This window comes from Ranitomeya imitator, chromosome 2 (genome assembly GCF_032444005.1).
Source record: "Ranitomeya imitator isolate aRanImi1 chromosome 2, aRanImi1.pri, whole genome shotgun sequence".
Classification (NCBI taxonomy): Eukaryota; Metazoa; Chordata; class Amphibia; order Anura; family Dendrobatidae; genus Ranitomeya; species Ranitomeya imitator.
In genome coordinates, this window is record NC_091283.1 from 15,774,147 (window position 1) to 15,787,677 (window position 13,531).

Genomic DNA, 13,531 nt, shown 5'->3' on the forward strand with positions numbered 1-13,531 from the left:
TATAAAAGGTTCATTTCTAGTATCATTTGTGTTTGGCAGTTGCCAGTGGATACTCTGCCACACTGTATATAAGTGGTGTGAGTCTGTTTAGCCTTGGGGCTGTACACTCAGGCAGGCATCTAGCGCCTGTTGGAGAAGTGTGTGTTTGAGGGGAAGTCTTTGCCTTTCCTGGGCTATATCATCTCAGTCCAAGGATTGGCTATGGGTCCCACTAAGCAACAGGCTGTGATGGACTGGCAGGAACCCCATTCTCTCAAAGCGGTGCAGAGCTTTATGGGATTCATCAACTATTATCGCCAGTTCATTCCCCACTTCTCAACTTTGGTAGCTCCTCTTGTTGCCCTCACCAAGTAGGGAGCTAATCCAAATTGTGGCTGTAGGAGGTCTCCAAGGCATTCCTGTTGTGAGTTCTGTTTTTGGGCTCCCTCTGGTGGTTACTGATGGTACTGGGTGACTTGTCTTTCCTGGGTCTCTGGGTTCCACCTGTTCCATCAGGATATGGGAGTTTCCTATTTAACCTGGCTTTGCTGGCATTTCCTCGCCGGTTATCAATGTGTCCAGTGTGTCTTGTTACCTCTGCTCCCTGCTCCTAGAACCTTCTGGTCAAGCTAAGTTTGGATTTTCCTGTTTTGGTGTTTTGCTTTATTTGGTTTTTAGTCCAGCCTGCAGATATGTGATTCTTGCTGCTGGTTGCTCTAGTGGGCTGAAATTGCTCCTCATGTACCATGAGTTGGCACATGAGTTCAAGTAATTTCAGGATGGTTTTTTGAAGGGTTTTTCGCTGACCGCGCAGTTCACTTTTGTATCCTCTGCTATCTAGCTTTAGCGGGCCTCATTTTTGCTGAAACTGTTTTCATACTGCGTATGTGCTTTCCTCTCATTTCACCGTCATTATATGTGGGGGGCTGCTATTTCTGTGGGGGATTTCTCTGGAGGCAAGAGAGGTCTGTGTTTCTTCTAATAGGGGAAGTTAGATCTTCGGCTGGAGCGAGACGTCTAGGATCATCGTAGGCACGTTCCCCGGCTACTTTTATTTGTGTGTTAGGTTCAGGGTCGCGGTCAGCTCAGGTTCCATCGCCCTAGAGCTTGTTTGTATCTGTGCTTGTCCTTTAGTGATCTCCTGCCATTGGGATCATGACAGTATAACCGGCCAACAAAGTGTTAATTGTATTGGCTGAAGTAGGAGGATAAGTAGTCTGAGGAAGTTTTTTTTTTTTTTTTCTCTTTCCCTCAGAGTTTGCTGCCTAGCCTTATTGCAGCCTGGCTACTTCCTCCTCCTCTTAATCTTTGAATGGCTCTGATCCCAGCTGTTTATCATGGACGTCCAGAGTTTGGCTTCCAGCCTGATTAATCTTGCCACTAAGGTTCAAAATATACAGGATTTTGTTGTACATGCTCCTATGTCTGAACCTAGAATTCCTGTCCCAGAGTTTTTTTCTGGAGATAGATCTCGTTTTCTGAATTTTAGGAACAATTGCAAGTTGTTTCTTTCTTTGAAATCTCGCTCCTCTGGAGACCCTGCTCAGCAAGTCAAGATAATTATATCTTTCCTGCGGGGTGACCCTCAGGATTGGGCATTTGCATTGGCACCAGGGGACCCTGCGTTGCTTAATGCGGATGCGTTTTTTCTGGCATTGGGTTTGCTCTATAAGGAACCTAACCAAGAGATTCAGGCTGAAAAAGCTTTGTTGGCCCTCTCTCAGGGGCAAGATGAAGCAGAAATTTATTGTCAAAAATTTCGAAAGTGGTCGGTACTTACTCAGTGGAATGAGTGCGCTCTGGCTGCAAAGTTCAGAGATGGCCTTTCTGAGGCCATTAAAGATGTTATGGTGGGGTTCCCTGCGCCTGCTGGTCTGAATGAGTCTATGACTATGGCTGTTCAGATTGATCGGCGTTTACGGGAGCGCAAACCTGTGCATCATTTGGCGATGTCGTCTGAACCGTCACCTGAGATAATGCAATGTGATAGAATTCAGTCCAGAAGTGAACGGCAAAAGTATAGGTGGAAAAAAGGGTTGTGCTTTTATTGTGGTGATTCAGCTCATGTTATATCAGCATGCTCTAAACGCACAAAAAAGGTTGATAAGTCTGTTGCCATTAGTACTTTACAGTCTAAGTTCATTCTGTCTGTGACTCTGATTTGTTCATTATCATCCATTTCCGTCGATGCCTATGTGGATTCAGGCGCTGCCCTGAATCTTATGGATTGGTCATTTGCTAATCGCTGTGGGTTTAGTCTGGAGCCTCTGGAAGTCCCTATTCCTTTGAAGGGAATTGACTCTACACCTTTGGCTATGAATAAACCTCAGTACTGGACACAAGTGACCATGCGTATGACTCCCGTTCATCAGGAGGTGATTCGCTTCCTGGTACTGTATAATTTGCATGATGTTCTAGTACTTGGTCTGCCATGGTTACAAACTCATAATCCAGTCCTTGACTGGAAATCAATGTCTGTGTTAAGCTGGGGTTGTCAGGGGGTTCATGATGATGCACCTCCGATTTCTATCGCTTCATCTACTCCTTCTGAGATTCCTGTGTTTTTGTCTGACTATCGGGATGTTTTTGAGGAGCCTAAGCTCAGTTCGCTTCCTCCTCACAGGGATTGCGATTGTGCTATAAATTTAATTCCAGGCAGTAAATTTCCTAAAGGTCGTTTGTTCAATCTGTCAGTGCCAGAGCATACTGCTATGCGGTATTATGTTAAGGAGTCCTTGGAAAAGGGACATATCCGTCCATCTTTGTCCCCTTTGGGAGCAGGTTTTTTTTTTCGTGGCCAAAAAAGATGGTTCCTTGAGGCCTTGTATAGATTATCGTCTTTTGAATAAGATTACCGTAAAATATCAGTATCCTTTGCCATTGTTGACTGATTTGTTTGCTCGCATTAAGGGGGCTAAATGGTTCACTAAGATTGATCTTCGGGTGCGTATAATCTTATACGAATAAAGCAAGGTGATGAGTGGAAAACCGCATTTAATACGCCTGAGGGCCATTTTGAGTATTTGGTAATGCCTTTTGGACTTTCTAATGCTCCTTCAGTCTTCCAGTCCTTTATGCACGATATTTTCCGTGAAAATCTGGATAAATTTATGATTGTGTATTTGGATGATATTTTGGTTTTTTCTGATGACTGGGAGTCTCATGTTCAGCAGGTCAGGAAGGTGTTTCAGGTTCTGCGGGCCAATTCCTTGTTTGTAAAGGGCTCAAAGTGTCTCTTTGGAGTCCAGAAGATTTCTTTCTTGGGGTATATTTTTTCCCCTTCTACTATTGAGATGGATCCCGTCAAGGTTCAGGCTATTTGTGACTGGACGCAGCCTACATCTCTTAAGAGTCTACAGAAGTTCTTGGGCTTTGCTAATTTCTATCGTCGTTTTATAACTAATTTTTCTAGTGTTGTTAAGCCTTTGACGGATTTGACTAAGAAGGGTGCTGATGTTGCTAATTGGTCTCCTGCGGCTGTGGAGGCCTTTCGGGAACTTAAGCGCCGGTTTTCTTCTGCTCCTGTGTTGTGTCAGCCAGATGTTTCGCTCCCTTTTCAGGTTGAGGTTGATGCTTCCGAGATTGGAGCGGGGGTGGTTTTGTCACAGAGAAGCTCCGATGGTTCAGTGATGAAGCCATGCGCGTTTTTTTCTAGAAAGTTTTCGCCGGCTGAGCGGAATTATGATGTTGGTAATCGGGAACTTTTGGCCATGAAGTGGGCATTTGAGGAGTGGCGTCATTGGCTAGAGGGTGCTAGACATCGTGTGGTGGTCTTGACTGATCACAAAAATTTGATTTACCTTGAGTCTGCCAGGCGTCTGAATCCTAGACAGGCTCGTTGGTCACTGTTTTTCTCTCGTTTCAATTTTGTGGTTTCATACCTGCCAGGTTCAAAGAATGTGAAGGCGGATGCTCTTTCTAGGAGTTTTGTGCCTGACTCCCTTGGAAATTCTGAGCCCTCTGGTATCCTTAGGGATGGGGTGATTTTGTCTGCTGTCTCCCCAGACTTGCGACGTGCTTTGCAGGAGTTTCAGGCGGGTAAACCTGATCGTTGTCCGCCTGAGAGACTGTTTGTTCCGGATAATTGGACCAGTAGAGTCATCTCCGAGGTCCATTCTTCTGCGTTGGCAGGTCATCCTGGAATATTTGGTACTAGAGACTTGGTGGCCAGGTCTTTTTGGTGGCCTTCCTTGTCGATGGATGTGCGTTCTTTTGTGCAGTCTTGTGAGGTTTGTGCTCGGGCTAAGCCTTGCTGTTCTCGGGCCAGTGGATTGTTGTCACCTTTGCCTATCCCGAAGAGGCCTTGGACGCACATTTCCATGGACTTTATTTCGGATCTCCCTGTCTCTCAAAAAATGTCAGTCATCTGGGTTGTGTGTGATCGCTTTTCTAAAATGGTTCATCTGGTACCCTTGCCTAAGTTGCCTTCCTCCTCTGAGTTGGCCCCTCTGTTTTTTCAGAATGTGGTTCGTTTGCATGGGATTCCTGAGAACATCGTTTCTGACAGGGGATCCCAGTTTGTGTCCAGATTTTGGCGGACGTTCTGTGCTAAGATGGGCATTGATTTGTCCTTTTCGTCTGCATTCCATCCTCAGACGAATGGCCAGACTGAATGAACTAATCAGACCTTGGAAACTTATTTAAGGTGTTTTGTTTCTGCTGATCAGGATGACTGGGTTACCTTTTTGCCGCTGGCCGAGTTTGCCCTTAATAATCGGGCTAGTTCTGCTACCTTGGTTTCTCCTTTCTTTTGTAATTCGGGGTTTCATCCTCGTTTTTCCTCTGGTCAGGTGGAGCCTTCTGATTGTCCTGGAGTGGACATGGTGGTGGATAGGTTGCATCGGATTTGGAGTCATGTGGTGGACAATTTGAAGTTGTCCCAGGAGAAGGCTCAGCAGTTTGCTAATCGCCGTCGCCGCGTGGGTCCTCGACTTCTTGTTGGTGACTTGGTGTGGTTGTCTTCTCGTTTTGTTCCTATGAAGGTCTCTTCTCTTAAGTTCAAGCCTCGGTTCATCGGTCCCTATAGGATCTTGGAAATTCTTAACCCTGTGTCGTTTCGTTTAGATCTCCCGGCATCGTTTGCTATTCATAATGTGTTCCATCGGTCGTTGTTGCGGAAGTATGAGGTACCTGTTGTTCCTTCGCTTGAGCCTCCTGCTCCAGTGCTGGTGGAGGGAGAATTGGAGTATGTTGTGGAGAAGATCTTGGATTCTCGTGTTTCCAGACGGAAACTCCAGTATTTGGTCAAGTGGAAGGGTTATGGTCAGGAGGATAATTCTTGGGTGGTTGCCTCGGATGTTCATGCTGATGATTTGGTTCGCGCTTTTCATAGGGCTCATCCTGGTCGCCCTGGTGGTTCTCGTGAGGGTTCGGTGACCCCTCCTCAAGGGGGGGGTACTGTTGTGAGTTCTGTTTTTGGGCTCCCTCTGGTGGTTACTGATGGTACTGGGTGACTTGTCTTTCCTGGGTCTCTGGGTTCCACCTGTTCCATCAGGATATGGGAGTTTCCTATTTAACCTGGCTTTGCTGGCATTTCCTCGCCGGTTATCAATGTATCCAGTGTGTCTTGTTACCTCTGCTCCCTGCTCCTAGAACCTTCTGGTCAAGCTAAGTTTGGATTTTCCTGTTTTGGTGTTTTGCTTTATTTGGTTTTTAGTCCAGCCTGCAGATATGTGATTCTTGCTGCTGGTTGCTCTAGTGGGCTGAAATTGCTCCTCATGTACCATGAGTTGGCACATGAGTTCAAGTAATTTCAGGATGGTTTTTTGAAGGGTTTTTCGCTGACCGCGCAGTTCACTTTTGTATCCTCTGCTATCTAGCTTTAGCGGGCCTCATTTTGCTGAAACTGTTTTCATACTGCGTATGTGCTTTCCTCTCATTTCACCGTCATTATATGTGGGGGGCTGCTATTTCTGTGGGGGATTTCTCTGGAGGCAAGAGAGGTCTGTGTTTCTTCTAATAGGGGAAGTTAGATCTTCGGCTGGAGCGAGACGTCTAGGATCATCGTAGGCACGTTCCCCGGCTACTTTTATTTGTGTGTTAGGTTCAGGGTCGCGGTCAGCTCAGGTTCCATCGCCCTAGAGCTTGTTTGTATCTGTGCTTGTCCTTTAGTGATCCCCTGCCATTGGGATCATGACACATTCCTCTCTATCAAGTCACATTTTGCTAGCGCTCCCATTCTACATTGCCCCGATGTTGATAAACCATTTATCATGGAGGTGGATGCCTCTTCTGTCGGTGCTGGAGCAGTCCTCTTCCAGAAAGATGCTCAAGGCCAGAAGCATCCTTGCTTCTTCTTCTCCAAGACCTTCACACTGGTGGAGAGGAATTATTCCATTGGAGATAGGGAGTTGCTAGCCATCAACTTGGCCTTTTCGGAGTGGAGACACCTACTGGAGCGGGCTCGTTTTCCCTTCCAAGTTTTCACCGACCACAAAAATTTGGTGCATTTGCAAACCATTCAGCAGCTAAACTCTCGCCAAGCCAGATGGTCCCTGTTCTTCTCCCGGTTCCACTTTACCCTCCATTTTCTCTCCGGGGAGAAGAATACTCGTGCCGACGCTCTCTCCGGCTCCTTAGTGTCATCAGAGGAGGAGGAGCCTCGGCTTATTGCCCCTTCAGAGAGCCTGAGAACTGTGGTTCCGGTTTCGATAGAGTCTGTGCCCTAGGCAAGACTTTTGTTCCATCTGATTTGCGACCGGAGGTTCTCTCTTACGCTCACTCGTCCAGGGTGGGTGGACATTTTGCCACCAAGAGGACATCTAAGCTTTTGGCGAGAACGTACTGGTGGCTGCATATGGCTCATGACGTTGGGGACTCTATTCGGGTTTGTGTCTCCTGCGCCAAGAATCGGTCTCCTCGGCAACGGCCTGCTTGGCTACTTTACCCTCTGCCGGTGGCAGACAGGCCTGAGAGATGGTTGGGATGGACTTCGTGGTAGGCTTACCCAAGTCTTGTAGCTCCACAGTTATCTGGGTAGTCACCGACCATTTTTCTAAAATGGTGCACTTGGTTCCGCTTCCACGGTTACCTTCTGCACGGGCCTTAGCGGCGTTGTTCATTAAACATGTTTTCCATCTGCATGGCATGCCAGACAAAATTGTCAGTGACCCGGGTCCTCAGTTTGCATCTCGGTTCCGGAGAGAGCTCTGTCATTTACTCAGCGTTGAGCTGAATCTCTTCTGCATACCATCCGGAGACGAATGGGTTGGTAGAGAGGGCCAACCAGACTCTGGTGACATACTTGCAACATTTTGTATCCGCCAGGCAGGATGACTGGGCATCTTTGTTGCCTTGGGTGGAATTTGCTTTGAACAACGCCATAGCCGACTCTACTGGGCAGACTCCATTTCTCCTTAATTACGGCCAGCATCCGCGTGTCCCTGTGCCCATGTCCGTGTCATCCTTCGATTCTAGGGTGGCAGACTGAGTGGTGGAGGCACGTGACATTTGGGACCGCACACAGGATGCCATCCAGGCCTCCACGGAGAGAATGAGGGTTTCTGCTGATGAACACCGGTGCCCTGCTCCGACCTTTGCTCCTGGCGACTTAGTGTGTCTCTCCTCCCAAAACATCAGGCTGCGAGTTGAGTCCACTAAGTTTGCGCCTCGCTACATAGGCCCTTTCAAGGTTCTGGAACAGGTCAACCCTATCGTCTACCGTTTGGCTATTTCTCCATGCCCTAGGTATCACCAACACTTTCCATGTAACCCTCTTAAAGCCCGTCTACACGTTTGTTTTGAATTCTGTTGTCGTGAATGGTACTTCGGCGAGTTCTGTCTATGGACTCCCTCTGGTGGCTGTGAGTGGAGCTGCTGCTTCTGAGGTTCCTTACACAGGTGACGTGGTTTATCCTGTGGTTGGCTGCTCTATTTAACTTCACTCAGATCATTTACTCCTTGCCAGCTGTCAATGTTCCTGCATTAGTTCAGTTCGCTCTTGGATCTTTCTGGTGACCTGTCTTCTCCAGCAGAAGCTAAGTTCCTGATAGTTATTATTTGTTCTTTGTTTACTTGTCCAGCTGGTTATCATGATTTTGTCTTGCTAGCTGGAAGCTTTGGGATGCAGAGTGGCATCTCCGCACCGTCAGTCGGTGCGGAGGTCTTTTTGCACACTCTGCATGGTCTTTTGTAGTTTTTTGTGCTGACCGCAAAGATACCTTTCCTATCCTCTGTCTGTTTAGTAAGTCTGGCCTCCCTTTGCTGAAATCTGTTTCATTTCTATGTTTGTGACTTCATCTTAACTCACAGTCAATATATGTGGGGAGCTTCCTTTACCTTTGGGGAATTTCTCTGAGGCAAGGTAGGCTTTATTTTCTATCTCTAGGGCTAGCTAGCTCTTAGGCTGTGAAGAGACATCTAGGGAGTGTCAGGAACGTTGCACGGATATTTCTAGTGTGTGTGATAGGATTAGGGGTTGCGGTCAGCAGAGATCCCACATCCCAGAGCTTGTCTTGTGTCAGTTTAACTATCAGGTCGTGCCGGGTGCTCCTAACCACCAGGTCATAACAGTACAGCTGGCCCAAAGTATTAATGCATCTCAATAGAGGGATAAGAGAAGTTCTGAGACCATTTTTTTTTCTTTGCACTGTGTTTTGTCTTTCTTTTCCCCTAAACCTTTGGGTGGTTCAGGACACAGGTGTAGATATGGACATTCAAGGTCTGTCCTCTTGTGTGGATCATCTCACTGCAAGAGTACAAAACATTCAAGATTTTGTGGTTCAGAATCCGATGTTAGAGCCTAGAATTCCTATTCCTGATTTATTTTCTGGGGATAGATCTAAGTTCTTGAATTTCAAAAATAATTGTAAACTGTTTCTAGCTTTGAAACCCCGCTCCTCTGGTGGTGTCCAACAAGTAAAAATCATTATTTCTTTGTTGCGTGGTGACCCTCAAGACTGGGCATTTTCCCTTGCGCCAGGAGATCCTGCATTGCGGAATGTAGATGCGTTTTTTCTGGCGCTTGGATTGCTTTATGATGAACCAAATTCAGTGGATCAGGCAGAGAAAATCTTGCTGGCTTTCTGTCAGGGTCAGGATGAAGTGGAGGTGTACTGTCAGAAGTTTAGAAAGTGGTCTGTGCTTACTCAGTGGAATGACTGTGCTCTGGCAGCAATTTTCAGAAAGGGTCTTTCTGAAGCCCTTAAGGATGTCATGGTGGGATTTCCCACGCCTGCTGGTCTGAATGAGTCTATGTCCTTGGCCATTCAGATCGATCGGCGCTTGCGTGAGCGCAAAGCTGTGCACCATTTGGCGGTATTCTCTGAGCATAGGCCTGAGCCTATGCAGTGTGATAGGACTTTGACCAGAGCTGAACGGCAAGAACACAGACGTCAGAATGGGCTGTGTTTTTACTGTGGTGAATCCACTCATGCTATCTCCGATTGTCCTAAGCGCACTAAGCGGTTCGCTAGGACTGCCACCATTGGTACGGTACAGTCTAAATTTATTTTGTCCGTTACTCTGATTTGCTCTCTGTTGTCCTATTCTGTTATGGCATTTGTGGATTCAGGCACTGCCCTGAATTTGATGGACTTGGAATTTGCCAGGCGCTGTGGTTTTTTCTTGGAGCCCTTGCAGTCTCCTATTCCATTGAGAGGAATTGATGCTACGCCTTTGGCCAAGAATAAGCCTCAGTACTGGACTCAATTGACCATGTGCATGGCTCCTGCACACCAGGAGGATATTCGCTTTTTGGTGTTGCATAATCTGCATGATGTGGTCGTTTTGGGGTTGCCATGGCTACAGGTCCATAATCCAGTGTTGGATTGGAAATCTATGTCTGTGTCCGGCTGGGGTTGTCAGGGGGTACATGGTAATGTTCCATTGTTGTCAATTTCGCCTTCCACTCCTTCTGAAGTCCCTGAGTTTTTATCTGATTACCGGGATGTATTTGAAGAGCCCAAATCCGGTGCCCTACCTCCTCATAGGGATTGCGATTGTGCTATTAATTTGATTCCTGGTAATAAGTTTCCAAAGGGCCGACTGTTTAATTTATCTGTGCCTGAGCACGCCGCTATGCGGAGTTATATAAAGGAGTCCTTGGAGAAGGGTCATATTCGCCCGTCGTCGTCACCATTGTGAGCAGGGTTCTTTTTTGTGGCCAAGAAGGATGGCTCTCTGAGACCTTGTATTGATTACCGCCTTCTTAATAAGATCACAGTCAAATTTCAGTATCCTTTGCCGTTGCTGTCTGATTTGTTTGCTCGGATTAAGGGGGCTAGTTGGTTCACCAAGATAGATCTTCGAGGGGCGTAAAATCTTGTGCGAATTAAACAGGGCGATGAATGGAAAACATCCTTTAATACGCCCAAGGGCCATTTTGAGTACCTGGTTATGCCATTCGGCCTTTCTAATGCTCCATCTGTGTTTCAGTCCTTTATGCATGACATCTTCCGAGAGTACCTGGATAGATTCATGATTGTATATTTGGATGACATTTTGGTCTTTTCGGATGATTGGGAGTCTCATGTGAAGCAGGTCAGAATGGTGTTCAAGGTCCTTCGTGCGAATTCCTTGTTTGTGAAGGGGTCAAAGTGTCTCTTTGGAGTTCAGAAGGTTTCATTTTTGGGTTTCATTTTTTCCCCTTCTACTATCGAGATGGACCATGTTAAAGTTCAGGCCATTTATGATTGTACTCAGCTGACATCTGTGAAGAGCCTGCAGAAGTTCCTGGGCTTTGCTAATTTTTACCGTCGCTTCATCGCTAATTTTTCTAGTATTGACAAACCGTTGACTGATTTGACCAAGAAAGGTGCTGATGTGGTCAATTTGTCCTCTGCGGCTGTAGAGGCTTTTCAGGAGTTGAAGCGTCGTTTTTCTTCTGCCCCTGTGTTGTGCCAGCCAGATGTTTCGCTCCCATTTCAGGTCGAGGTTGATGCTTCTGAGATTGGAGCAGGGGCTGTTTTGTCGCAAAGAAGTTCTGATGGTTCGGTGATGAAACCATGTGCCTTCTTTTCTAGAAAATTCTCGCCTGCTGAGCGCAATTATGATGTTGGCAATCGAGAACTGTTGGCCATGGAGTGGGCTTTCGAGGAGTGGCGACATTGGCTTGAAGGAGCTAAACATCGCGTGGTGGTCTTGACGGATCACAAGAATTTGACTTATCTCGAGTTTGCCAAACGGTTGAATCCTAGACTGGCTCGATGGTCGCTCTTTTTCTCCTGTTTTGATTTTGTGGCTTCATACCTTCCGGGATCTAAGAATGTGAAGGCTGATGCCCTGTCAAGGAGTTTTGTGCCTGACTCTCCTGGTGTTCCGGAGCCGGCGGGTATTTTTAAAGAGGGGGTAATTTTGTCTGCCATCTCCCCTGATTTGCGGCGCGTGCTGCAGAAGTTTCAGGCTGATAGACCTGACCGTTGTCCAACGGAGAAACTGTTTGTTCCTGATAGATGGACTAGTAGAGTTATCTCTGAGGTTCATTGTTCGGTGTTGGCTGGTCATCCTGGAATCTTTGGTACCAGAGATTTGGTGGCTAGATCCTTTTGGTGGCCTTCTTTGTCACGGGATGTGCGTTCTTTTGTGCAGTCCTGTGGGACTTGTGCTCGGGCTAAGCCCTGCTGTTCTCGTGCCAGTGGGTTGCTTTTGCCTTTGCCGGTCCCGAAGAGGCCCTGGACGCATATTTCCATGGATTTTATTTCTCATCTCCCTGTTTCTCAAAGGATGTCGGTCATTTGGGTGGTTTGTGATCGCTTCTCTAAGATGGTCCATTTGGTACCATTGTCTAAATTGCCTTCCTCCTCTGATTTGGTGCCATTGTTTTTCCAGCATGTGGTTCGTTTGCATGGCATTCCGGAGAACATCGTCTCGGACAGAGGTTCCCAGTTTGTTTCGAGGTTTTGGCGGTCCTTTTGTGCTAAGATAGGCATTGATTTGTCTTTTTCTTCGGCTTTCCATCCTCAGACTAATGGCCAAACCGAACGAACTAATCACACTTTGGAAACATATCTGAGATGCTTTGTTTCTGCTGATCAGGATGATTGGGTGTCCTTCTTGCCTTTGGCTGAGTTCGCCCTTAATAATCGGGCCAGCTCGGCTACTTTAGTTTCTCCCTTTTTCTGTAATTCGGGTTTCCATTCTCGTTTCTCTTCAGGGCAGGTTGAGCCTTCGGACTGTCCTGGTGTGGATACTGTGGTGGACAGGTTGCAGCAAATTTGGACTCATGTGGTGGACAATTTGACATTGTCCCAGGAGAAGGCTCAACTTTTCGCTAACCAGCGGCGCTGTGTTGGTCCCCGACTTCGTGTTGGGGATTTGGTTTGGTTGTCATCTCGTCATGTTCCTATGAAGGTTTCCTCTCCTAAGTTTAAGCCTCGTTTCATTGGGCCATATAAGATTTCTGAAGTTCTTAATCCTGTGTCATTTCGTTTGGACCTTCCAGCTTCTTTTGCCATCCATAATGTGTTCCATAGGTCGTTATTGCGGAGATACGTGGCGCCTATGGTTCCCTCCGTTGATCCTCCTGCCCCGGTGTTGGTCGAGGGGGAGTTGGAGTATGTGGTGGAGAAGATTTTGGATTCTCGTGTTTCGAGACGGAAACTCCAGTACCTGGTCAAGTGGAAGGGTTATGGTCAGGAAGATAATTCCTGGGTTTTTGCCTCTGATGTTCATGTTGCCGATCTGGTTCATGCCTTTCATTTGGCTCATCCTGATCGGCCTGGGGGCTCTGGTGAGGGTTCGGTGACCCCTCCTCAAGGGGGGGGTACTGTTGTGAATTCTGTTGTCGAGCTCCCTCCTGTGGTCGTGAATGGTACTTCGGCGAGTTCTGTCTATGGACTCCCTCTGGTGGCTGTGAGTGGAGCTGCTGCTTCTGAGGTTCCTTACACAGGTGACGTGGCTTATCCTGTGGTTGGCTGCTCTATTTAACTCCACTCAGATTGTTACTCCTTGCCAGCTGTCAATGTTCCTGCATTAGTTCAGTTCGCTCTTGGATCTTTCTGGTGACCTGTCTTCTCCAGCAGAAGCTAAGTTCCTGATAGTTATTATTTGTTCTTTGTTTCCTTGTCCAGCTGGTTATCATGATTTTGTCTTGCTAGCTGGAAGCTCTGGGATGCAGAGTGGCATCTCCGCACTGTTAGTCGGTGCGGAGGTCTTTTTGCACACTCTGCGTGGTCTTTTGTAGTTTTTTGTGCTGACCGCAAAGATACCTTTCCTATCCTCTGTCTGTTTAGTAAGTCTGGCCTCCCTTTGCTGACATCTGTTTCATTTCTATGTTTGTGACTTCATCTTAACTCACAGTCAATATATGTGGGGGCTTCCTTTACCTTTGGGGAATTTCTCTGAGGCAAGGTAGGCTTTATTTTCTATCTCTAGGGCTAGCTAGCTCTTAGGCTGTGAAGAGACGTCTAGGGAGTGTCAGGAACGTTCCACGGCTATTTCTAGTGTGTGTGATAGGATCAGGGGTTGTGTTCAGCAGAGCTCCCACATCCCAGAGCTTGTCTTGTGTCAGTTTAACTATGAGGTCGTGCCGGGTGCTCCTAACCACCAGGTCATAACACACGTCCCGGTATTCTGAGTCATCTGTCGGGACATCGGGTTCATCCACGGATGAGTA